Raw genomic sequence first — 27,894 nt, 5'->3', positions numbered from 1 at the left:
GGTGATGGTGGGAGGTGACTGGTGATGGTGGAGGACTGGATGGTGGGAGGTGACTGTGATGGTGATGGTGGGAGGTGACTGGTGATGCAGAGAGATGACCAGTGATGGTGGGAGGTGATGGGATGGGAGGTGACTGGTGATGGTGGGAGGTGACTGGTGATGCAGAGAGATGACCAGTGATGGTGGGATGGTGGAGGTGACTGGTGATGGGAGATGACTGGTGATGGTGGAGGTGACTGGTGATGCAGAGATGACTAGGTGTGGTGATGGTGGGAGATGACTGGGAGGTGACTGGTGAGAGAGGTGATGGTGGGAGGTGGTGATGACTGATGGTGGGAGGTGACTGGTGATGGTGGGAGGTGACTGGTGATGCAGAGAGATGACTAGTGATGGTGAGGTGACTGGTGATGGTGGGAGATGACTGGTGATGGTGGGAGGTGACAGATGGTGGAGGTGACTGGTGGGAGGTGACTGGTGATGCAGAGAGATGACTAGCGATGGTGGGAGGTGACTGGTGATGGGGAGGTGACTAATGATGGTGGAGGTGACGTGATGCAGAGAGATGATGGTGGGAGGTGACTGGTGATGGTGGAGGTGACTGGGATGCAGAGAGATGACTAGTGATGGTTGGAGGTGACTGGTGATGGAGGTGACTGGTGATGCAGAGAGATGACTGGTGATGGTGGGAGGTGACTGGTGGGAGGTGACTGGTGATGCAGAGAGATGACTAGTGATGGTGGGAGGTGACTGGTGATGCAGAGAGATGACTAGTGATGGTGGAGGTGACTGGTGATGCAGAGGTGACTGGTGATGGGGAGGACTGGTGATGGTGGTAGGTGATGAGTGATGGTGGGAGGTGACTGGTGATGCAGAGATGACTAGTGATGGTGGAGGTGACTGGTGATGGTGGGAGGTGACTGATGATACAGAGATGACTAGTGATGGTGGGAGATGACTGTAATATTGAGAGATGACTGGTGATGGTGGGAGGTGACTGGTAATGCAGAGGTGACTGGTGATGGTGGGAGGTGACTGGTGATGCACAGAGATGACTGGTGATGCTGAGAGATGACTAGTGATGCTGAGAGATGGCTCGTGATGCTGAGAGATGACTGGTGATGCTGGGAGATGACTGGTGATGCTGGGAGATGACTGGTGATGGTGGGAGATGACTGGTAATGTTAAGAGATGACTGGTAATTTTGAGATATGACTGGTGATGCTGAGAGATGACTGGTGATGCTGAGAGATGACTGGTGATGCTGAGATGACTGGTGATGCTGAGAGATGACTGGTGATGCTGAGAGATGACTGGTGATGCTGGGAGGTGAGCAGAGCGGCCGTGTTACCGTATAACTCAAGGTCTCATCTCCACCGCTGGTCAGTAAACCCCGGGTACACGCGCCCCATAACCCCTCATTAATTTCCTTGGCTAAGAGCTGACGAACCAGGTATTGTCAACACTGCTCCCGGCCAGCCACACCATGTACAGGGGGCTGGGTAGGGCAGGGCTGGGAAGAGCTGGGCTGGGAAGGGAAGGACTGAACTGAGTAGAGCAGGGCTGGGAAGGGCTGGACTAGGCTGAGTATGGGGTGGGGTAGGGCTGGGCTGATTAAGTCGGGGTTGGGAAGGGCTGGCCTGGGTATGTTAGGCAGGAATGATTGCGGCTAGGCGAGTATGAGTAGGATTGTGCTAGGATGGGCTGAGTAGGTTTGAGCTAGGCTGGGCTGAGTAAGGTTGGGTTGAGTAGGATTGGCTGAGCTTGGCTTGGTAGTGCACCGCATGGCAAGGTTGTACAAAGTGGGTGTTGAACCAAGCAGGATTCATCTAGTTAAGACTAAGCTGAGCAGGAGTGCAATAAAAAAATAAAGATTAAAAAAAAAGACAAAAAGACGAAGCCCTTATACTTTTACTGTTATTATACACACACACACACACACACACACACACACACGGCACCTCGTAGAGTATATCGTCAAATAACACAGACTCTTGACAGTATAAGATTCATTGCTACAATGATACAACAGGAAATAATTTACACTATAGTAGCCCCAAAAAAGTTATCTCAGCGGATCAGTCAAGCAGTTAAAAAAAAAAGTCGCTCTATGAGACAAAACACGTTACTTAAAATGACTATAACTATGAATGATTAATAAGTAAAATGATTGATTGATTGATTGTCTCCTGGCGTCACAACAACTATGGTCACTGACGCCGAGTGATTAATAGACGATTGGAATTACAATGGGTGACGAATGTTGAAGTTCTGAAGCGGGAATATTATCATCTCTACAATCGCTTTTAACTGTATGGTGTCTGTATGTCGATGCTTCTTTTTATGAGATGCTGAGAGAAAATAAATAGTTTGGGTATAACATTAAATTTTAGGGGGCATGTTTTTTTTTATGACACACACACACACACACACACACACACACACACACACACACACACACACACACACACACACTTTTTTCCAATTCATGCTATATAATACGTTTGTTAATACATTTTTAACACGCATAGAACACACCAGAAGCTTGTCCTCGGTAAAAAAAAAATGTGTCTGCATGTGTGTGTGTGTGTGTGTCAGGCTGGAACACAAACACGGTCTGTAATTACGGCCAGGAAGACAAACATATTATCGTGAATATTTACGTTACAAAGTGTCATTAAATCCCCAGGAAGCATATTATCGACGCGGTCTGGATTAAGGTCAAGTAAATCGAATTCTAAAAGAAAATAAATTCCAAGTGTAATTATCAACTGAGATAATATAGTAAGATCATGTAATAAACGAAAACTTTTCCACAAATAATATACCTGGTACTTATATTAATCCACGTGAGTTGTTTAAGTTCGTGAGGCGCCAATGACGTCACCGGCCTGATGACACAAAATGCATTGATTAAATTATACAGTGTCAGAAAAGGCGTTCGTAGATATGAGTGTCACAGCTAAAGATCGGATAGTAAGTAGCTATTATAATTTTGTTGTTATTGTGTTGCAAATGCCAGAGTTATCAAGCGTGAAAGTAAAAATAACTAAAGGTATAATGAGTGGTGGCTGATAAGACATTCCTCCTACGTGCTACAGTTAAACTCGAGGTCATAAAACGGATAAAAACCTTCATAGCACAAACACAATGACTCAGCGCGCCACCATGTATCGCTCTCAGACAAAAACACTAGTATGTCTGGGCTCCTGACCGTCACAAGAAACTCCCTCACGAGTCTCCAGTTTCTTATATACACACACCAGTTGTATACATTGTTTATTGGTGCTTCAACTGCTGGGCTCTTTAAATATCCTTCACAAACTCTTCTTATTTACTACGGTAGAGAATAAAAAAAAATAAGATCGGTATTTTCCATAGAAATGAGATTTTGTATCGGCCCCTACCTAACCTTACAGCTGACCCGTATGTAATGTAATTCTGTGCTTAAAAAACTGGGACCTATGTACATATACACACACACACATTGTATCAGTTCATAAGCTAGACAACAATGGCTATCAGAGGTGGAGGCACAGTACAATACACTCCTCACCCAGTTCCAACGTTTAGATGTCTGTTAAGTCTACCTTCGTGGAACTTCCTGCGAGGGAGTTTTACCTCGCTATTACTCCCATTTGGCTACATTAATAGTGTTGGAGCTGGTAAATTGATTCTCTCTGTCTCAGTGTATCATTACTCATGGCGCGGCGCTCGGTGGCGTGAGGACGGTCTGCAGCCATGTCGTCTGTGTGTTAGTATTTCCGCAGTGTGGTCGTCTGCAGCTCGACTCGAGAAAATAAGAGCTAGCTGGTGTTAATACATGGGGGTATATATTCAACATGACAACCCAAAGACCACCGTTCACGAATGGCTAGTTCTTTTTTCAGCTGACATTAAAAGAAACTGACACGGATATTAAAATACGGACGATCATGAAAAAATATAGATCAAAAGACTGTCTACATATGTATAGTTCAATGACATTTTCTTATAGCAATAATCAACAAAACGTCTGCCTGAATTAAAATTCCTTGGCCTGCTGGATTTAGCCGTTCGCGTCATTACTGCGTGACGTCACAAACGTCACCTGTCTCAGCTCATCCTTCTGAAGACAGCGAAACATTACCGGTCGCTCTTTAAGTTTTTTGTTTGTCATTTCTGTGTTGTACAGATAACAGTAAACAATATGGCTGACAGGAATTAAAATATACAGAATTGTTACAGACAGCATATCCTGTAGTATCGTATGGCGGTGATATCTGGAGTATTAGAGTAATAAATTAATAGAACTGATCTGAAGTAGTATACTGAACGATGGCGTCAGTCCGTGTGTCTATCCTGTAGTGTTTACCTTCATTTATCTCCATGAGCAAAGTGTTAAGTCGAAAACTGCCGCTGAAAATAGAGTCAATGGTAACCAAAATGGATAATGAACAACTTTACATCGGGACAAACGTGTCAACACATAATAAGCATGAAGCTCTTATTAACTAAGCTTATGGCCAAAAAGGAGAAGCAAAAATACCTAATACAAATCATTAAAAATCAAGATTAATTATACCATTGATGTGTTCTATTGTATTTCACTTATTAATTCTATAAAATAAGTCTTGAAGGAGATGTGTTCGTACTGCAATTTTAATTTCATTATTACATTAGAATAAATTTGTTTCTAATGTTTTGGGTGAAAGAAAATTATAATGTACAGTATATAAGAAAAATTCAAGAATTTATATACTGTTCAGGTTGGTTCATACAACTTCTGATAAAGCCTGAGAAGCTACGGTACTTATACGTAAAATTATATTGTATATACCATTAATACCAGTACATTTCCGTAATCCAATTAATTCTGTATTGTAAAGTATTTTCTATAATTTAAGAACAAACATGAAATCTGAATACTGAGATTTATTACTCTACAACTAACGAAGATAAAAAGAGTTCAGCGTCGATGGATAACCAGATTACAGATTTTCGTGGGGGTCGTATGATTGCCCATGTACTTGTTGATGTTACAATACAGACATTCACGCGATCTACATAAAAATCCGTTGGGCAATGTGTATATATTTTCTTTCAGACAGCCTGCATACTCATTCCACATGTACCACATTTACATTACATACAACAAAATCATTTAACAATATCAATTTTGTGTATAGGTTAAGAAGAACCCAAAGCAAGCAAGTGGTTTGTAAAAATAAGTTTATAAAATAACTAATATGATGAACCAAAAATCAAAGTTCTGTTTTCCATCACGGACACACTTATGTTCGCACTAAATACCATTAATATTACCTAAGATAAATCATATATGCGAAATGTATTAGATAAGACAGAAAATGGGGATATCGAAAATCACTGACGCCCACTTTTAAAAAAACTTCACCTCAGGGATTGAAAGGTGACATGATGGTCCTATTTTGTGCATGATGAGTGTGCCAGGCTAGAGTAGACCTCAGTGACATGATCATAATAAGTTTTGCTTGTTAAGAGACGCTGTCGTGAAGAATGGTACCGGCTATACAGCACCGTAACTGTGTACAGAATTCAGGTTTTCCGCGTTAAGAGGGAGGTTTTGCGTTACGAGAAATAAACGGTAAGAAAGGCGTATGTTACATGGAACATTAAGCGAGTTAAGGAGACGGTAATTTCCTGGCAAAATTAAGTGTCAGGAGCCGTATTAACTGTTTCAGGGGTGAAATTAATGTTTTCCCAGATCCCAAGAAACAGAAATTCTTAACTCTGCAACACAAGCACACATTAAGGTGTACATGTGTGTACAGAACACTCATTTGATCACACGTGTTATAATATACAGTATGCACTAGTGATACAGTGTCGTCAAGAATCAATAGGAATGCATGACGGAAATATCATTTACCTCAGGTGTTGAGAACTAATGCGCTGTATATAAAGACCCATAAGTTATCACGTCTGGTGTATCACCTAAGAGGAGGAATGTTGGGTGTATACATTATGAGTGTTCCATACAGCACTGTTTACGGAGGCGGGACCTAAGTGCCAGTCACAGTTGCCTGTTTGTAACAATACTCGCCACATGTTATGGGGGCAGCCTTCTATTTACATGAAAGAAAATAATTTAAAAGTCATATCACTAATGTTTGCGGTTGGACAGATAATGTGGTTGTTTGCAAATGCATACGTAAGTGAAGACTACAGTTAACAATCAGTTTTGAGTTTCATATGTATAAAATCTTAACTGACCTTTACACGGTTTGTGGTTGTAACAGTGTGTGGGTCTTAAGTTCTCTCCTCCATGGCACTAATGTCATCTAAGGCACTTGAGTCATCCAGTTTTTGGTCCACACACCTGTAATTCCTCCGTGTTTCATGATTCTGTGAGACATCCCGAACACATCACCTGTCGTACGCTGACACACACACTATATCAACTCATCAGCCGCTATAAATCACATCACCACCTGCTCTGAGAACACACGAGACGACTGTCACATTATAATTCACCAGGGGACACTTAATTGAGGTACATCAGGCACTGGATATTAATGTGGAAACGAGTTGGACTCCAGTCCGGGGGAGTTAGCGTACCTGCTCCTGCACGACTTCTACATTGCAGTCAAAGTGTGTGCGGCTGGCGGGCGTACGAACAACAATCAAACCAAAATCCTTTTATTGTGTCGTGGTTCCTTTATTATATAGTGAATGCTAATAAGCTGATCATTAATGATCATAAAGACTTGTGCAACAGTTTTATTCATGATGTTTTTTGTAAGAGCTAAAATAATAAAAGGTATTCAAATGGTCCTCATCCAATCTTGAGACGTGACTGGACTAGCCCAACTTGTGCCACGCGCCCTGTATGATGTTTCACTTTCTTTCCATAAAAAAGGTTTATACGAAAAAATTAATTCAGTTCAGAAGTGAATTGTATAAATTCTAAAACTCATTTCTAAAGCTGTCTGTCTCAAATTTAATCGCCGACACAAGAGTATAAACTCGTTTTAAGATAAATAGCAGGTGAACCGCCGGACCTTGGGAACTCTGGATCTTCCCTCGGGGTCTAACTTGCCAGTGGACGTAGCGAGTGTGACCATTTGGTGAGTTTTTATTTTGGTTATACTCTGATTTACGACGCCCTCACTTTCAACACTGAAATATATTAAACACAGATACTTCACGACTTTATTTCACCCTATAATTGAAGGGTCGTGTTTGAGGCCGTCCTGGCAGGATTAACGTAGTAGCATCATGGTGGTAAGTCAAGTACCTTTAGCGGCAACCACCAATTTGTTCACGTTGCCTTTGGAACCAAGGCTAGTGAAGATTACTGACTTTATAGACTCTTGATCGATAAAACAGATACTATCAACACTATGGCATATCACAAAATGGTCAAAAGAAGCAAAATAAAAATAAAAAATGAAAATAAGCGTATCTGAACCCCCTTTGAGGTATTTCTGAACACTTAAGTTAGAATCAATTTAGCATAGATCATGAGCAGCCGGAGCAAGAGGCAGTGGGGAAGAAAGTGAACGAACTGTTAAAAAAATGTTTTTTTGATGCGGGGCAGAACGTTTCTCATGGCAATGTGGGAATATAAACAAATGTGTTCCGCGCAGCATGATATAAAACTACAACCGGATGATGGTCTGCTACACGGTGCTAAAAGTCCGGTTTCTCCCCAAAAAATTCTGACGTTTATGATTTACTGGCAAATGGGGATAAGAAAAAAACGCATCTAATTACAGGAGTTTCTGGTCAGTTTGGATCCTTTAACTCCGAACTTTGTCTGGAAGCTTAAGTGGGCCTATTAGATCATGTTCTCGCATACCTAACTGGGAGAGAATTTCAGCGTATGAATGTCTGAGATTTTGTACCTATACTTATACAATAGATAACACCAAAAACACGTGGAACACCGGAAGAATCTCCACCCTAGCTTATTTCACCTCAAGATTAACCACCCTAACGCTAAACTAACCTAACCTAACCACCCTAATGCTAAACTAACCTAACCTAACCACCCTAACGCTAAACTAACCTAACCACCCTAACGCTAAACTAATCTAACCTAGCCACCCTAACGCTAAACTAACCTAACCTAACCACCCTAATGCTAAACTAACCTAACCTAACCACCCTAACGCTAAACTAACCTAACCACCCTAACGCTAAACTAACCTAACCTAACCACCCTAATGCTAAACTAACCTAACCTAACCACCCTAACGCTAAACTAACCTAACCACCCTAACGCTAAACTAATCTAACCTAGCCACCCTAACGCTAAACTAACCTAACCTAACCACCCTAATGCTAAACTAACCTAACGCTAAACTAACCTAACGCTAAACTAACCTAACCTAACCCCCTAGAAACCCCCCCCCCCATAAATGGTGTTAGGGGGGTTAATCTTTAGGTGAAATAAACATGGGGATGGAGATTCTTCAGGTAATCCAAGTACGTCATCAATTTATGCCCGTAAAATAAAAACAAAAAACAAAAATTCTGTAAATACTTAAGCAGACTATCTCCACTAACACCTTCACTACGGGAAAGCCAATGTAAGATATTTTCTTTGGCTAAGAAGGGACCCCCCCCCCCTCCCCCCATATACCAGGAGTTAAACAAAAATCCCCAACTCTTTTCTTACGGTATTTAATGATCTTTTAGTGAAGAAGAAAGCCATTAACTCCTCTACAGATGGTTCAACCTTCCACGAATGACCCTCTGACCCTCACCAGTCTCATGGGATGAAATTTTGAATGCCAGACGACAGACATCCTCCCTCATCTCTGCAAGAAGACCTCGCAAAGCATAGCTAAGTGGGCCTCACCTAACTAGGATTCCTCCGTTGCTGCTAAAAAGTATAATAATAATATTTTGTAACGTTCAAGATACCCCAAATTTTAACATAATTTCTACATCATCATCCTACTAACATGTATGATATCAATTTAACATTACTTTTAACAAGAGCATCATCCCGTTATCACACAGCGTTGAGATTTTAAGCACTGCCTTTACTTCAAGTCTTTTCACAACAAACTGCGCCATAAATTAAGCCAATGACGCTCAAGAGTCATGTTCAGAGCCAGGCTAGGGGCTGAGTATGGTGTTGGGGTACTGTAGGGTGGTGTATGGTGTTGGAGTACTGTAGGGTGGTGTATGGTGTTGGGATACTGTAGGGTGGTGTATGGTGTTGGGTACTGTAGGGTGGTGTATGGTGTTGGGGTACTGTAGGGTGGTGTATGGTGTTGGGGTACTGTGCCATTTACACTCGGGGTCTAGCAATCATTGGAACACTGCCTCGGAGCGTCTTCCCCTGCCGTGTACTGTATATCAAATCATCCCGCTTCATATATCCTCACTCTTTGGCGCCTATAGGAACGGTATATCCTCTACTCCATTACAACATTTTAGTATATAAGAAATAACCTAAGACAGCCATCAGTGAGGGAGACTATATGACCTACAAGACCTTTCAGAATCCATTACTCTTATCATCAAATTAGGGGGGAAAATGACCTATATATTAGTTATTCCTGGAACCAATTAGATGTCTTCTCATATCACCATTTACGAGAAAAATTCAACATGCGAATCTGTGAGAATCCAACCAGCGAGAAATTGGCGAGGAAATTGGCTGGTCGGTGCGTGAATCCTTGAAATTAATTTGGTGGCGCGACGCGATATCAGATTTTGTCAGGAATACTTATAATGAACTCACGTCGTAGGCCCCGAGTCTCAACCATTCCTATGTTAAAACTTTCACCCTCCCTCCCCCCCTAACTAGTGATATGAGACGTATCTAACTGCCTACCTTAATTACCGTATAATTATAGTTCGGATCGTTTTTGATTGGTCCATGGTCAAGAATGTTTTTAAATTAGTTTATGAATTATCTGAATTTATTTATGCACATATTTAAGGATCAGTTCAAAAGGCTTATACGAGACGGTGACCCTGATGGTTAAGTCTACATAATATAAATCTCTTCTTTACACACACACACACACACACACACACACACACACACACACACACACACACACTCGACAACAGATCATAAATGACCTAACCAAATCACAACCTTCCTTCCTAACCTAACCAAACTAAACCTAACCTCACTTAACTAAAAATATCGTGTAAGACAATCTATAGGTTGGGTTACTGTAAAACCCTACTATTGATCTTTTACCTTCTGCAATCAACACCATTTGATCTAATATTGTCAACTTCAAAATACAGAATGACTATACTTGACTTACCTCTCAGTACTCTCACCTACGCCACTCCCTTCCCCTCCCCTTCCCTTCCTTCCCCTGCCCTTCCCTTCTTTCCCCTCCCCTTCTCTCCTTTCCCCTTCCCTTCCTTTCTTTCCCCTCCCCTTCCTTCCCTTCTTTCCCCGCCCCTTCCCTCCCATTTTTCCCTCGACCTCCCCTTCCCTACCATCTCCACTCTTCACCTACACCTTCCCTTCACTCCCCTTCCCTGTTCTCCCCTTCCCTATCCTATCCTTCCCTTCCTCTCCACTTTCGTTCTCTTCCCACCCTTACCATCCCCTACCCTTCCCACCCGTACTCTCCCCTTCCCTTCACTCTATATACCTGAGGTTGGAGTCTCCTTATCGCCAAGTTAAAAATGGGACTCTCATTACCCACCGCCTATATACCTTACCACGTTATACGATCAGCCATGTTGACATAACCAGCTGATGCAAGGCCAACACGCCACATAACCTAACATAACCTAACCTTACCACGTTATACGATCCACCATGTTGACATAACCAGCTGATGCAAGACTAACCTAACCTAACCTCACCTAACCTTACGACGTTATACGATCCACCATGTTGACATAACCAGCTGATGCAAGACTAACCTCACCTAACCTCACCTAACCTTACGACGTTATACGATCCACTATGTTGACATAACCAGCTGATGCAAGACTAACCTCACCTAACCTCACCTAACCTTACCACGTTATACGATCAGCCATGTTGACATAACCAGCTGATGCAAGGCTAACACGCCACATAACCTAACATAACCTAACCTTACCACGTTATACGATCCACCATGACGTTATACGATCCACCATGTTGACATAACCAGCTGATGCAAGCCCAACATGCCACCTAACCTAACCCAGGGAAACCATTTATATCGGTACGCCATTAAAAGCAGAATAAAATAGAATATAAATAATAACCAACTTTGAAAATATCCCAGTAATTTTCTTTTAGAGAGAGAGAGAGAGAGAGAGAGAGAGAGAGAGAATGATGCCGAGTAAACGGATAACACAACGAGGATCAAGAGGCACAGGAACCGAGGGAGAATGCAGAAGTAAGACGTGAGAGGATTACCTGACAGAGGACTATAAGGGGGGTCTGGCCAGGTGGTGTGAACAGACGAGCAGAACAGGTAAGGGAAGAAAGGTAAACAAGTGATTAATTAAGTGACAAGTGGAAGGATGGGGAGAGTTGGGAAGTCAAGGACAAAGAGGAAGGAAGAAGGGGGGAAGCACTAGATGGGAGGAGGAGGAAGGAAGGGGAGGGTATTAGATAGGGGGAGGAGGAAGAAAGAGGAAGGGAAATACTAGATAGGAGGAGGAGGAGGAGGAAGAATATGCAGGCACTAGCAGCGGCGTGTGTGTGTGTGTGTGTGTATGCGTGTGCGTGTATGTGTATGTGTGTGTGTGTGTGTGTGTGTGTATGTGTATGTGTGTATGTATGTATGTATGTGTGTGTGTGTATGCATGTATGTATGTGTGTGTATGTGTGTGTTCATGTTAGTGTCCTGTGGTTTTGTGGAGACGGACGTGTTATTGATGCAGTGTGATGTTGGCAGTACTGAATGAAAACACAATATATAAACAACACCTGATAAAAAGAGACCTCGAGACACCCTTACTGTATAAGACAACAGCATAATATAATCCACAGGTGAAGGGTGACAGCCGATGAATGAAGGTGAATCTATGTATGGCAATGACAGTGTCCCTTTGTTAACGTCAGAGCGGTGTCAGCGGGTTAAAGAGGATGGTGGAATTCAACATCATGGCTAGGAACAAACATTTCTTCATAAACCAATATCTCATTCTGTACCCTTGTGAATCTCGTCCAGTGATATATATATATATATATAAACTGTTCCTCTACGATACTCACACAAGCTATAGGGTGAGAAGATGGTGGTATTGACGTCTCACTCACTAGTCGCTACCGTATACCGTGTGGATGTTTGGAGCAGCAGAGACAAGAGCAAGTAAGAGAAAGTATACAGTCACTGAGAACTGAGTGTGAGTGTGTGTGTATATCAAGCGCCACTAACTCTCGCCCGACTGAATACCGATTAGAATCACATGACCAACTGAACAGACGGCGGCGGCCCTCAACCCTTCGTCTGTAACATATATAAGTAAGGCAACAGACGTAAGTAACACAACAGACATAAGTAACGCAACAGACATAAGTAACGTAACAGAAATAGATACCACAACAGACAAGTAACGTAACACAAATAAGATTTATCACATTGAGTCACCTTAACAATGTGTAAAATAACCTGAACATCAATAAAGTTACATTCACTTTATATATCTTACTTGGTGAAACGCAGTACAAGTCTATTATAATAACGATCGTAATAATATGCTGTCATTACCATTTTCAATAACGATAATAATCATTGTGGAAAGTGTACTGCATATCACCACAAAAACAAGACAATAATATTTCTTTCACTCGCGTCACACCTCATCCTGTGTTGACAAGACTGGTGGTGGAGGAGATAACCCTGTCCATGTAATAATAATAATAATAATAATAATAATAATAATAATAATAATAATAATAATAATAATAATAACAATAATAATAATAATAATAATAATAATAATAATAATAATAATAATAATAATAATAATAATAATAATAATAATAATACAGTAATGGGTTTGTGCATATTATTATTATTATTTGATAGTATTAGCAGTATCATTGTCATCAGTATTAATAGCATAACTAAAAAAAAAAAAACTGACCAAAACATCAAACAGACAGCGGGTAAGAGAATTGGTGACTTTTAGGGAAAATATACGACGTTTTCCCCGCCCCTCGGACACCCCTGTAGTTGACTGGATCAGATTTATGGGGAAATTTTCTGGGTTTCGAGCCAGGGGGGAGTTATGGTGAGCCTGGGGATGACTTTCGTTTAAATCTGAGCAGAAAGAGGCTGGCTAGCACTAACGGCGATCACATACTGCCCAAAGTCTTCTTGTTTTTCTTTTTTTTGTCCCCAGTGGAGACAGCGCGTATCTCCCGACAATAAGTTTCGAACGGGATTACAACCTCCATATAACGGACTTTTCTCTCCATATAATCCGTTAGATGGGGGTTTCACATCTAACGGACCCTCGATATAACGTACTTTTCTCTACGCAAAATCCGTTAGATGGGGGTTTCACATCTAACGGACCCTCGATATAACGTACTTTTCTCTACGCAAAATCCGTTAGATGGGGGTTTCACTTCTAACGGACCCTCGATATAACGTACTTTTCTCTACGCAAAATCCGTTAGATGGGGGTTTCACATCTAACGGTCCTTCAATATTACGGACTTTTTCTCCATATCGTCCGTTATATAGAGGTTTCACTGTACACTCGTCCCAAAAATTTTCTTTACGGAAGTCTGATAAATTTCAACATGAGCACCGCGACTCATGTCTCGGTGAGGTTATGTCAAAATCCTTAGTCTGTACGCTAACATTATATTCTGTGATAGACTTTAACTGTAACAATTACGTTTATAAATTATAACCAAAACAGCCATCTGCATTAGTCACAATTCTTTATGGTAACAAAAAATAAATTAATAGAAAAAAGTAGATATTTCTTTTGTTTAGTGTATAGAAACTGACCTGCTCTGTGTTAAAGGATATTATTTACTGAACTCAGCCCAATGGAGTACTTCGGTAACCCAAGCAGATGAACCACTAACCCCCCTAAAATGAATACCGGTAAACAAAAGAATAAACAAATAAATAAAATACCCAACACAGAAAAGTCATTATTCTATATTTACAAAAAACTTGTATGTTGGCAAAAGTAAATAAATAAAACCCAGTGAACGTAACTTAATTGAAACCCGGCCAGTTGAACCGCCAATAACGAACAAGAAATATATTAAAATTGTGTTTCATAGGTTAGGTTAGATCAGATATTGTTATGTTAGGTTAGGTCAGCTATTGTTAGGTTAGGTCATACTAGGTCACAGTAATACTATAAACTCGAACAATGAGAATCACAGCCGTGGAATCTGGCCAAGGAGGAGGCAGCGTTATCTAGGAGGAGGAAAACGGAAGGCCGTTATGGTGGTACTAAACGAGCGCTTGCACACACACACACACACACACACACACACACACACACACACCTTTTATGGAGGTAATTTCCGACCAGGTGGTAATCCGTCGCCAAAGGGAAGAGTGAGAGTAAGAGGGAGAAAGGAGAGAAAGCGGTGAGAGAAATACAACTGGAATGTGACTTCATCAATAAAACCAAATTTGTATCGTGTTTTGTTTATCAAGTAAAATTATAAAACAGCTTTAATGTGTATTTTATTAATTTTCTTACCATTTATCCAACATTTCCTTCGATCTCTAGGCCAGACGGATGATATATACAGACACCATTCACAACATACTAAAAACTATACCATTCCTTTGTTATATTAATACGACAATTATACACCTCAACTGTATTACAAAAGACGACGATTACATAAAAAAAATACAAGTCTTTTTTTTTTTAGTTTTTATACATCAACAAAACACAATAAGTCTTTTTCAGTGGTACAGTCTCCTCCTATGACGAAAATTAATGACGTCACACCTAACCTAACCCTCACCTAAGCGGATTATAAGTAAGTAGCGTATAAAGTTTTCACGAGAGTTTTAGAGTGGGGGGAGGCATTCCGTATTTACATAAGTGGGTCTTTAGGCCTGGATGAGGAGGTTTGTACTTACCTTATGCGGGTCTTAAAGTAGGTTCACGGACTTGACAATTACGTTTAGAGGGTTATACCAGCAGCTCCACCTATTGGGAGAGTTATGCTAATTTTATTCTATAGGTACCGCCATATTGTATACCTCACATGCATATGGAAGAGGCTGTTACTATAGGCGCCATTTTGTAAACCTAGCACTCAAACCGAATTGGCGTAAATCCCCATAGAAGGCTTTGGATTATAAAAGCAAACCAGTCAACGCTTGGGTCGCGAGGCAGTACGACTAATATAGTATTGGAAAAAAAATATCAAAACAAAGACCCCCATAGAGAGGAATAAGAGGACTGGGGTCGCGTGGGCGTCATGCCAGGGACAAAAGATATTGGAAACTGTCTCACTCCGCGCCAGAACTAGAGTAGCCACGTCCCTGACAACCTTCCGATACGAGATGATTTTCCTTATACGACAAGAGGGTACAACAATCTCTCAACTTTTCAATTCAAACCTTCACGAACATTTTTCTCCCTCGGACATGATTAAGGTAACATTTAATCTATCCTCATAATTGACGAGCGTGTGGACAGAGGCACGGAGCTCTTGTATGTATTTAGCATTGTAACGTAAATACCTACAATGTTGTGATCAATGTTAATAAAGTTACCACGAACACGTTTTCGAGTCTATTTCCATCTGTTTTTTAGGCAACTTGAACCAACTAGACGTCTCCAGGCCAAACTAAAAATCACCCTGAGATTCTGTCGTTAAGTACGGGTCGTCTACTTGAAAAAAACATATACAATATACCCCCAGTATATTTATAGTGGTATATATAAAAGGGTCGGCTTGAGAAAATAGAAAAATGAATATACTGGTATTCTGTTGGTTGTGAATTTTACAAACCACTTCATCACATATTATACCACCACCCCCTCTCCCCCTCCTTCTCTCCCCCTCTCCCTCCACCTCCTTCCCACTCCTCTCTCCTCCCTCTCACGAACCACAACCAGGAAATAAGCGAGGCTGATCCCTTCATGAAAAATGACTCCCATTAATATTAATTTGGTGTAGGTGTGTCCTCGTGGGTCACAATAGCCGCGGCCTCACCTTCTATGATAATCTGCTTCATCTCATTAATACTGAGAAGCTGCGGCCAATGTGTCACCTATAATACTGTATACCTCACCCCACCTCTCCGCGCCGCCCCTCCCACACCCCCATGACACACACACAGTAATTAGTCTGTACTCCACACCACCTTCTGAGACACAGCCTTTTATTGTTTACGTTCTGTTTCTTTCTCTTTCTTATTTTCTAGCCCCCCTCTCTCTCTCTCTCTCTCTCTCTCTATCCACCCATTCTAGTTCCTCTTTCTATTCGTCTTCCCCACTCCCTCTCTCTCTCTCTCTCTCTCTCTCTATTCTCTTCTCTCTCTCTCATTCTGTTCCTCTTTCTATTCGTCTTCCCCCACTCTCTCTCTCTCTATCACCATTCTAATTCCTCTTTCTATTCGTCTTCCCCCACTCTCTCACTCTCTCTCTCTTCTCTCTCTCTCATTCTAATTCTAATTCGTCTTCCACTCATCTCTCTCTGTTCCTCTCTATTCACGTCTTCCCCCATTCTCTCTCTCTATCTTCTAATTCCTCTTTCTATCTGTCTCTCTCTCACCATTCTAATTCTCTTTCTCTCTTCCACTCTCTCTCTCTCTCTCTCTCTCTCTCTCTCTCTCTCTCTCTCTATTCTAATTCCTCTTTCTCGTCTTCCCTCTCTCTCCTCTATCTCGTTCTCTTTCTATTCGTCTTCCCCCCACTCTCTCTCTCTCTCTCTCTCTCTCTATCTCCACCATTCTAGTTCCTCTTTCTTCGTCTTCCCCCTCTCTCTCTCTCTCTCTCTCTCTATCTCTCCTCTCTCTCTCTCTCTCTATCACCATTCTAATTCCTCTTTCTATTCGTCTTCCCCACTCTCTCTCTCTCTCTCTCTCTCTCTCTCTCTCTCTCTCTCTCTCTCTCTCTCTCTCTCTCTCTCTCGCCATTCTAGTTCCTCTTTCTATTCGTCTTCCCCCACTCTCTCTCTCTCTCTCTCTCTCTCTCTCTCTCTCACCATTCTAATTCCTCTTTCTATTCGTCTTCTCTCTCTCTCTCTCTCTCTCTCTCTCTCTCTCTCTCTCTCTCTCACATTCTAATTCCTCTTTCTATTCTGTCTCTCCTCTCTCTCTCTCACCATTCTAATTCCTCTTTCTATTCGTCTTCCCCCTCTCTCTCTCTCTCTCTCTCTCTCTCTCTCTCTCTCTTCTCACCATTCTAATTCCTCTTTCTATCGTCTTCCCCTCTCTCTCTCTCTCTCTCTCTCTCTCTCTCTCTCTCTCATTCTAGTTCATCTTTCTATTCGTCTTCCCCCACTCTCTCTCTATCACCATTCTAGCTCTTTCTATTCGTCTCTCCCCCTCTCTCTCTCTCTCTCTCTTTCCATCACCTTTCTCTGTTGATCTCTTTACACTTAATCTTCCTCTCTGTATACCTCTAACACCCCCCCTTCTCTCTACATTAACGTGGTATACCCTGTAACTGGTTGGCTGCACCTCATGTTTAAAATATACAGACTTGAAATGGCAAGACATCTCTACGAGTACCCAACTAGACACACGTTCATTTAACACCAACTACGGGACGCACATGAACCTACAGGAGAAACAAGCAGAAACAGACAGACAGACAGACAGACAGACAGACAGACAGACAGATAGAGAGTCATTTAACCACTATGTCCCGAGATGACTCTGGGTTTGGGGTTTTTAAGCCAGGTTGGGTTTGGTTTGATTGGGTTCGGTTTTGGTTTATTAAGTTAGGTTAGGTTAGGTCAGGTCAGGACAATAACAAAACCCATCACCACCACCACCCACAACAGAACCCACCACCACCCACCCACAACAGAACCCATCACCACCCACCCACAACAGACCCACCACCACCCACACACACCCACCACCACCACCCACAACAGAACCCACCACCACCCACCCACAACCCCACCACCATAGAACCCATCACCACCCACCCACAACAGAACCCACCACCACCCACAACAAACCCATCACCACCACCCACACCACCAACCCACCCACAACAGAACCCATCACCACCCACCCACAGGAACCCACCACCACCCACCCAACAAAACCCATCACCACCACCCACACAGAACCCACACACCCACAACAAAGCCCACCACCACCACCACAACAGAACCCACCACCACCCACCCACATCAGAACCCACCACCACCACCCACATCAGAACTCACTACCACCCACCCACATCAGAACCCACACCACCACCCACAACATAACCCCCACCACCACCCACAACAGAACCCACCACCACCCACCTCAGACCACCACCACCCACATCAGAACTCACTACCACCCACCCACATCAGAACCCACCACACACATCAGAACCCACCCACCTCAGAACCCACCACCACCACCCACAACATAACCCACCCACCACACAACAGAACCCACCACCACACCACATCAGAACCCACCACCACCACCCACATCAGAACCCACCACCACCACCATCAGAACCCACCACCACCACCCACAACAGAACCCACCACCACCACCCCCCACCACCACCCACCCACAACAGAACCCACCACCACCACCCACCCACAACAAAGCACCCACCACCACCACCCACATCAGAACCCACCACCACCACCTCAGAACCCACCACCACCACCACCACATCAGGCCACCACCACCACTGGCCAACTCAGAACCCACCACCACCACCATCCAGAACCCACCACCACCCACCCACAAGATAAAACACTGCAGCCATCCTTCCCACACCCACACTGTATTCTCTCTGAAAATAAATATTCATCTTGACAGAGCCAGGCAGGCGAGGGTATCGATCCCACAGCACAGGCCGCCACGTCTCACCCCCATACCCCCACCACGTCTTACCCCCACCACGTCTCCCCCACCGCTATCAAACTCTCCCAAGACACCGGGGATTCTGAGGTCATTCTAACAGAGCCTAAAATGACTTACATAATTAACCAGATCCTAAATAATTAGCCAGGTCCTATATAATTAACCAGGTCCTATATAATTAACCAGGTCCTAAATAATTAACCAGGTCCTATATAATTAACCAGGTCCTATATAATTAACCAGGTCCTAAATAATTAACCAGGTCCCATATAATTAACCAGGTGCTATGCTTTACAGATTTTCGTGGAGGTCGCGTGAGTGTTCGTAATACAACAGCAACATTGTCCTCCTTGCTTGTTGATGAGCGAGGTCTCCCCCACAAGTGAGGACAATGTTGTTGTAATACGAACATTCACGCGATCTACATGAAAATATGTAAAGCGATTTGTATACATTTTTTTTAGACAGTCCGTACATACTGAGAGGGGACGCGTGTATATGACGGGTAGGTCGGTGACTCACATAAATACCGGTGATAGTACAGTCACGGAAATGTGTTTTTACCCCCCCCTGTGGTTACCCGTGTCTCCAAACGGCACCGTCGCAGTAGTAGTATCACTGTTTATGAATGAATGGGTATTGGACGTGCAGCGACGAACGTGATTGGTGGATAGGTTTGCTATAGGTCATATAGATTGGTCGTTTGGAGACATGGGTTACCACAGGAGGGATAGGAGCACATTTCCGCAACTGTTACGACCTATTATCTACAAGACTTTACAAAGAAGACAAGGAACAGAGGTACAAATAAACCTCACTTAATGGATCTGATACTAATTACTGAGGAAGGAACATTATCAACAGTAGGACCACCCCCCAAGGAACAATAAGGAGTAATGATCGCTTCAACCCTCTTCCCAGTTCTGTTGATACAAGGAAAGACAAAACCGTTAAGTTCCACGGCTCAATCGGGAATGAACTTTATACAGTTTGGAGAGAACACCTGCGAGGACATCACGTAATTAGTGTCCGACAGTGGATCATTATTTTCTACTCTAACACATACATACCTGCCGAGGAACTGAATAGGGAAATAATACTCCAAGAGGTGCTGGCAGAGGTAAACAAAACAAAAGAAATATCATCTTTTTGTATAACCGATTGTCCTCCACTTTTAAATTATTCTTTTTCTCAATAATTTCCTCGTCCATGTCCTGGAAGTACATCTGCACCAACTATATAAATCTATTCACTAATGACGCCAGACACTGGAGTACTCCCTTCCCTCCTGGCACTCCTCGACCCGCCCCTGGCCCTGCTGGTCCAAGTGATGCCTCCTCACACCCCAAGACCAGCTAGAACAAGGTTGCCACTAAAGGTGAGCAAGCCAACTCGCCGCGCCTCACCCAGGCCAAGACATTACTCTGGACAGTGAGAACAGAAAACGCTGCTTATATATTTATTGATGTTTAGCTAAAATCAATCAGTTTTTTCCCTCTACAGTAGTTGCCGCGTGCCGCACACAATACACGGACGGATGGACGCACGGAGAGAAAGCCTGCATTCCTGTCCACCCTTCTGGAACGGCGGGGAACAATTCCTGATTACTCGTGAGAATTCTGCCAGGATAAATTACGAAACTCCCTCTGCGGGATCAGTCATACCATAAGTAACTTTATATATTTAAAATATTTTCTAAAGTATGTTGCAGTTAATGAAGGTCTGATCATAGTAGAAATAACCCTATTCGCCTCGTATATTTTTCCATTGTTATTTTTTGTTTTTTTATTACGTTATTGTGACAGAAGCCAATAAGTGACCATCGGAGTATTGTAATGTAACACAACTAAAGGAAGAACACAGCTTGTCTACCCCCTACGGTGCCTGAAGCAAGGGCGGTGTTTGCCATTCTCCATATTATCCAACTTTACCCCTCATCTGAAGTATGGTTTTCCCTCGTCAGCCATACTTTTCTTTTATGGGCAAAAACTACATATTCTCAGAAGACACCACCTCATCAGCAGCCCAGTCCAGCACACTCTAGGACACTCGGTGGCTCACAAACAAGCCATGATTCCTTCAGGAGATACTCGACATATACACAATAAACTTTCACCTCCGTAACAAATATTCCGAAGAAATATAACCAAATCTGACTATGGCATATAACTTTATGCAAACTGACACTCAGAGAAAAAAAAAGTAACTCCACTAAAAGTTTAAGGAAGTTCTTGAGGCGAAGTTGGTTGGAATTACACAACTTTATGACTTAAGTAGATGAGACTAAACTGATCGAGCACGTTACGTATAAGTGAACAAACATGAACAAGACCTAGTCACTGGCTACACTATAAACAAGTTCCATCGGGCATGAAAACCAATTCCTCGTTTACAACAGGGAAGACGACGGGTAGTGGGATGATTTACGCGGCTCCATTCCCCGAAAAAAAATGTGAATATTGGGGATCCTGAGAGTTATGTGAAGTTTGAACGGGGCGAGGAGATGAGAGGACTATGAGCAAGACTTATTAAACTGAATGAATAACTTTTCAAAATTAGAAAATCAAGAACGTTTACCACACTTTAAATCTAACCATTACACTTAAGTCTAATCAATACACTTGAGTCTAATCATTACACTGGAGTCTAATCATTACACTGAAGTCTAATCAATACACTTGAGTCTAATCATTACATTTAAGTCTAATCGTTCACCACATTCAAGTCTAATCACAGCAGGAAAGCTGTAGAAATCTCTTATAGACCCAACACGAATAAGTTACACCTGTATTAGTACGTGAGTGGTCGTATGTCTGCAGGTAGCGTAGATAATGAAACAACAATAAAACTACCTCAACTTAAAATAAACTGTCAGTCAGTCGGAAAAAGGCGGGGCCAGCTGACTAACGTACTGTATTCTTAATAATCACAAAACAATGACCTACAGTGTTTAAACATATGATAATCTGTTGTATTAAAAATGAGTATAATTAAAATAAACCTCTTGATGTTCAAATACAAGCAACGAATGTAGAGAAAAGTTAGCATAGTTTACCCAAAGATCAATAGTGAAGGAAAACGTTGATTTTGATATATATATATATATATATATATATATATATATATATATATATATATATATATATATATATATATATATATATATATATATATATATATATATATATATATATATATATATATATATATAAAAAACAGGCTCCATGAGAAAGGATTTGATATACGATACAAATGGAACACTGACGGAGACCATAATAAAAAAATACTTTACATGATATCTGATAAAGTAAATTTCATAAACAAAATCATAATAACTCGCCACCACTTCCTAGACACTCTGTTCTGGCAACAACACTACGCTTCCCCGAGCCGTCAATGCGATGTTCACGACAGGCGAAAAGAGGGAAGATGAGGGGAGTGATGTTGGAGTATGAGGGGAGGGATGGTGGTGATGGTGAGGGGAACAAGCTCTCCAGGGAACACTGTTGGCTGATTGAAGGGAGGGGAGCCTACGATGGCGTCAAGAATCTTATACTGTACTAGCTATTTGCCTATGGCACTTCTGACTAGGCTATTTAGCTTGTTTGTGACGAAGATGTGGGTGTGTGTGTGTGGGTGTGTCTTTCTCCCACAGTACACGAATTACAAAACACAGGTTAACCTTTCCCTATCATGCCCATTCTCCATGACTACATTCCTTTTCTCCTCTATCCCCTCCCACATATTCTCTTCGTTTCTCTCTTTCTCACCCCCCTCCCATTCTTCAATCGCTCTCTCTCTTTTTTTCATGGAAGTTTCGCCTTCGTTCATCGTATCCGATCCTATTCAGTAGCAGGGAGGCGAACGTTTACCACTAACCTTGCGATCCTCTCTTGTTTTCGTTTCATTTGGCGCTTTTTCCAACAGTGTCACCCATTTCCCGCCAGATCTTCCAGTCATCTGGGGCATTTTCCGCAGTAAGAAATAATACACACACCGCCCTAAACTGCAGTAAATTCCCCTTCTCCCCAAAAGAAATGAGAAAGAAGAAAAGGTGAAGACGTAAAACGTTAAGAAAGAGAATATGAAAAAAGAAGAAAGAAATGGGGAGAGATGGTTGCACTGCGCGCCATAACTTGTAGCCAGATGGAACAAAATTCCCGACATTTCTCTACTTGTTTAGTTATTGTCGCATTTCTTCTTGTTAGGTCACGTGGTTCCTCTTCCGTCTTCACTCCTCTTTTCAATGTTACTGACACAAGAATCTCGGACATCTCAAGGCACTTATTTTAGCGCTCTCAGGCCACATATCTTAGCGCTCTCAGACTACATATCTTAGCACTCTCAGGCCACATATCTTAGCGCTCTCAGGCCACATATCTTAGCGCTCTCAGGCCACATATCTTAGCGCTCTCAGGCCACATATCTTAGCGCTCTCAGGCCACATATCTTAGCGCTCTCAGGCCACATATCTTAGCGCCTTCTGCCCCCTTTCCCGTTGCATATCACCCCGCTCACCCTCCATATCAATACTAAGAATCTCTCTCTCTCTCCTCCTTGCTCTCTCCCTCTGCTTCTCTCTTTCTTCACACCTTCCTCCTCCTCTTCCTTCCCCATACCCCTCCTCTTCTTTGCGCTCTGCCCCCTCTCCTTTCCTCTTCCCTCCTCCTCCCCCCCTTCTATGTCTTCCGACCCTCGCCTTGGTAATTTTCCATCAGAATATCATTATCTTCTTTCTTGCGCTTCTTCTCTTTCTTTAGTTTTGTCTATTTTTATGTATGTATGTATGTATGTATGTATGTATGTATAAGCTGCTCATCTCTCTCAAAGCGTCTGACTCTGTACGCCTGTAATCATAACACCAACTAATTAACCACCTCGAGTACGATGACTTTGTACTCAAGAGGATTAATTAAGTCCTGCGCTATGACTCGAATAGAAGTATATTTTTTTGTATCATTACTTTTGGAAATAATTCTTAACATCACTATTATTAATCGGATTTCTGTTGTTATTATGACTACATTATTATTATTATTATTATTATTATTATTATTATTATTATTATTACTATTAAATACACATTTTTCTTACATTGCGTTTGCTGTAGTCTGTGCCAACTCTCTCCCCCTTTTCTACCCACCCCAACTCTCTCCCCTTTCTACCCACCCCAACTATCTACCCCCTTTTCTACCCACCCCAACTCTCTCCCCTTTCTACCCACCCCAACTCTCTTCCCCCTTCTACCCTCCACACCTCTACCTCCCCTTTCTACCCCCACCTCCCCCCTCTTTCTACCCACCCCACCCTGCTGGACCCCTTCCCCTCCCTCCTCCCCTGCTGGACTTCCCCCCCCTTTGGCCCAGTACCAAGGGATCATTGGCGCACCATAAAGACCACAACACATCGCGACAACCTCACTCTAGTCGACCAGGACTTAACCATGGCAGGGAAGGACCATACCAGTGTTCTCTCCTGTTCCTTGTCCCTCGGCTTCCATCCCCTCCTCTTCCTTCTGTATCCTTAAATCCTCTCTCTCTCTCTCTCTTCCATTCCATTCCTTCCCCCCATTCGCTCTCTTTCGTTCCTTTTTTTCCCTTTCTGAGTCTCTTATTTCCTTCTCCTGTTTTCTCTCTTCTTTTCCATTCCCATATTTCTCTCTCTCTCTCTCTCTCTCTCTCTGTCTTCCAATTCCTTAATTCTCCCTCCCTCCCTCTCTGTCTCTTCTCTCTCACAATCTTTTCATCCTTTCTTCTTTTCCTCTCTCCCCTGTCTTTTTTTCTCTCCATTTTAAGTCTATCTCTTTCTCTCCTTCTACCCGCTCCCTCCATCTTTCGTTCTGCCTTCTCCCTTCTCTCCTCCCCTCTTCCTCGCCCTCCCTCTTGTAATGCGTCGCCCCACACACACACACACACATAACGTTGTGTGTACGAGATAACATACCTATTTAGGAGTGTAACAGAACAGAGCACAACAATTTCCCTATTTTATACAGCAGAAAATGGACTCTCAGGTTTAACTGGTAAATAAATACACAATAAACCATGTTAATTTTTTGTGACTGAGTGGATCCTAAATGATAAGTGAGAGTACTGTACCAAAGGGGGATGGAGAATTGACATTAAGTCACTGTGTGTGCTCGGGATTGTCTGGGTTTGAAGTTAGACAGATAGATAGTAAGATTGATAAACAGATATATATATATATATATATATATATATATATATATATATATATATATATATATATATATATATATATATATATATATATATATATACATACACACACTTAAGATAGCTAAATATATAGATAGATATTAAGTAAAATCGTCATACATATTAGTTGTCGTATATAGAGAAAAATGATAACCTAACTTAACCTGACCTGACCCCTCCCAGGTAACGTTATGGTGTTCCATCAGGGGGATGGACGTGTGTGTGTGTGTGTGTGTGTGTGTGTGTGTGTGTGTGTGTGTGTGTGTGTGTGTTCCAGGTCTCTGCAGCTTTTTTCTGGTGGATACACAGCATAGGTAACTGTATACCTCCACGGTCTATGTACACCCCTTACCAATACAGTCTATACACGTGCTGAACTACATGCTTGCAAAGTATATACAAGCCAAACCAACTGTAAACCTGTATGGTGATTTTACTCAATTATTATTATACGATTGTAAAGTGAAGTACCCGAGTTAATAACCAAGGAAATAATTTAGTAATTGTTAATATTTCATCTCTTCACGAGCTTTATTCGGCCTTGCTTGTATTTAAGTGATCATGCATTAATGCGTCTCGATACAAATGTCTTCTGTGAGTTTATATGAAGTATTTACTTTGTGTTACTGGAAACTTCCCTATTTCAGTCAGTTATCTTCTTTAACAATGAACAGGACGGACACCTTACCTCGCAACTCGACAGTATCAAACTATTCGACGAATCACAAATTTATGATTCCATGTGATCTACCAAGGTTCACCCAAGATAGAAGTGAATTTTTTTTGTATTATTGGAAAATTTCTATTATTTGAATGATGAAATTTTGTACTAAAACTATCCAGACTGTGACCTGGTATTAAATAACACTACGCTTAAAATATTTATTTTTGCTTGTTATACAAATAAGTATATACAACACTACTGCACTGTATTGCTGTTCAGAGCTGATGTACCTACTGTATAGTGCCCAACTTTATCGTTTGTTCCTCCCTCCCAGTGGCATCTCTGACCCGAGGCCTGGAGGTGCACGAGCCAACATCCTAACCTTATACTCCAATGCTCTCATTTGTTTATATTCCGCACCAAGTCAACACAAGCACCTACTACTCCACATTTCCCACCGAGTGTGGACAAATTCCAAAATATCTTCACCCGTACTTACCTTACACTGATGAATAATTACATCCCAGGAGAGGTATAAAATTTCGACACTGTTTATGTTATAGTAATTGAGAAAAACACCATGTTATCACTAGGACCTGACTCGCTACTGCACTTGTCACAACTGGACTGATACACGAGGAGATGCGCATAAGTTGGTTTTCGTTCGCCGTGCGCAAGTGGCGAGTAAGGTAAGATAACTTCACTTGTTTATCTTTGGAATTGTGCTCAGAGCCATAGGTAGTCAAAATATTACACAAATAATGTCCATGAATGCTTAGAATCCGTTTATTTCTCCACCGATATTTTCATAAATATCAAGAGCCTATGGTGAAGGCATTATCTGCTGAGTGACTATAGCTGGAACGAAAGACGAGGTGCCATATTGATTGAACTTGGGAAAATTTTGGCGCCAATTCCAAGTGGCGGGCGTACGATGCTTTAGTAATTAATTTAGAGAGATTCTTGCGCAGCAGTATAAAACATTATAGATCAAAGCAAACAAAAAATATAACGTTGTATTAAACTGGTGAATCAAATCATTTGAAAGATGATTAAAAATCTAGATTTCCCTTTTAGAGATTCGTTTACTTACAGTATACCAAAAAAGTCTTACGAGTCCACAATAATCCTTTTTTGCCAGTCCACTGATCTTCGAGATGCTTCATCACTGAATATTATCTTATTTCAAACATGTAAACCGGTCTTAACTAGGATACCAATACAACGACATTTTTATGCTGAGTATAACAACAATTCCTAGAGGCAGGGTGTCGTGTGCTGGCAACACTGTCAGACTGACTTGGGTGGCTAGAAAGTCAGTCGTCGACATTGATCAATGACGGAGTAACGGAGTGAGGGGAGAGACAATTACACTCCCCTCGTTAACAAAACTCGGTTGAATGAGGGATCGAGGGAGCTGGAGCACAGTTAATTACTGAAGAAGAGGACAACGAGTACATACTGTACAGTGGTGTACCTGCAGCAGGAAAGCATCAGTACTGTACTGTAGTAACTGTACCTCGGGGGATACTGATCCACTATAGGTACCACTATAAGGTTCTCAGACGCTCGACACATGTAATATATATATATATATATATATATATATATATATATATATATATATATATATATATATATATATATATATATATATGCTGATAACCACAAGGGAAAAGAAAACACGAAGTTCCCAAGCGCTTTCGTGTAATTCACATCTTCAGGGGTGAATACAGTCTGCACTCACCCCTGAAGATGTGAATTGCACGAAAGCGCTTGGGAACTTCGTGTTTTCTTTTCCCTTGTGGTTATCAGCATATACCTGGATCACGCGCACCTACAGTGATATATATATATATATATATATATATATATATATATATATATATATATATATATATATATATATATATATATATATATATATATATATATATATGTGTGTGTGTGTGTGTGTGTGTGTGTGTGTGTGTGTGTGTGTGTGTGTGTGTGTGTGTGTGTGTAATGGTCAGCATTCTCGCCTCGCAAGCGAGCGGACCCGAGTTCGATCCTCGGGCAGGGT

General features: G+C 41.9%; 1 protein-coding gene across 3 annotated transcripts in view; it reads right to left on the bottom strand.

The window, feature by feature from the left end:
• Window positions 1-26,449, bottom strand: part of LOC121854693 — a 134,820-nt gene extending 108,371 nt beyond the window's left edge. The window contains exon 1 of one of the 3 annotated variants that reach the window (XM_042349404.1): window positions 26,332-26,449. The gene's annotated coding sequence lies outside the window, so the exon portion shown is untranslated. Of the gene's footprint in view, window positions 1-6,231; window positions 6,592-20,020; window positions 20,277-26,331 lie in introns of those variants that run through there. The other 2 variants (XM_042349406.1, XM_042349405.1) reach the window with 2 other exon arrangements.
• Between the last annotated feature and the right edge of the window lie 1,445 nt (window positions 26,450-27,894).

The sequence above is a fragment of the Homarus americanus genome, unplaced genomic scaffold (assembly GCF_018991925.1).
Source record: "Homarus americanus isolate GMGI-L3 unplaced genomic scaffold, GMGI_Hamer_2.0 scaffold53233, whole genome shotgun sequence".
NCBI classification, from domain to species: Eukaryota; Metazoa; Arthropoda; class Malacostraca; order Decapoda; family Nephropidae; genus Homarus; species Homarus americanus.
This window is presented reverse-complemented; position numbering and strand designations above follow the sequence as displayed.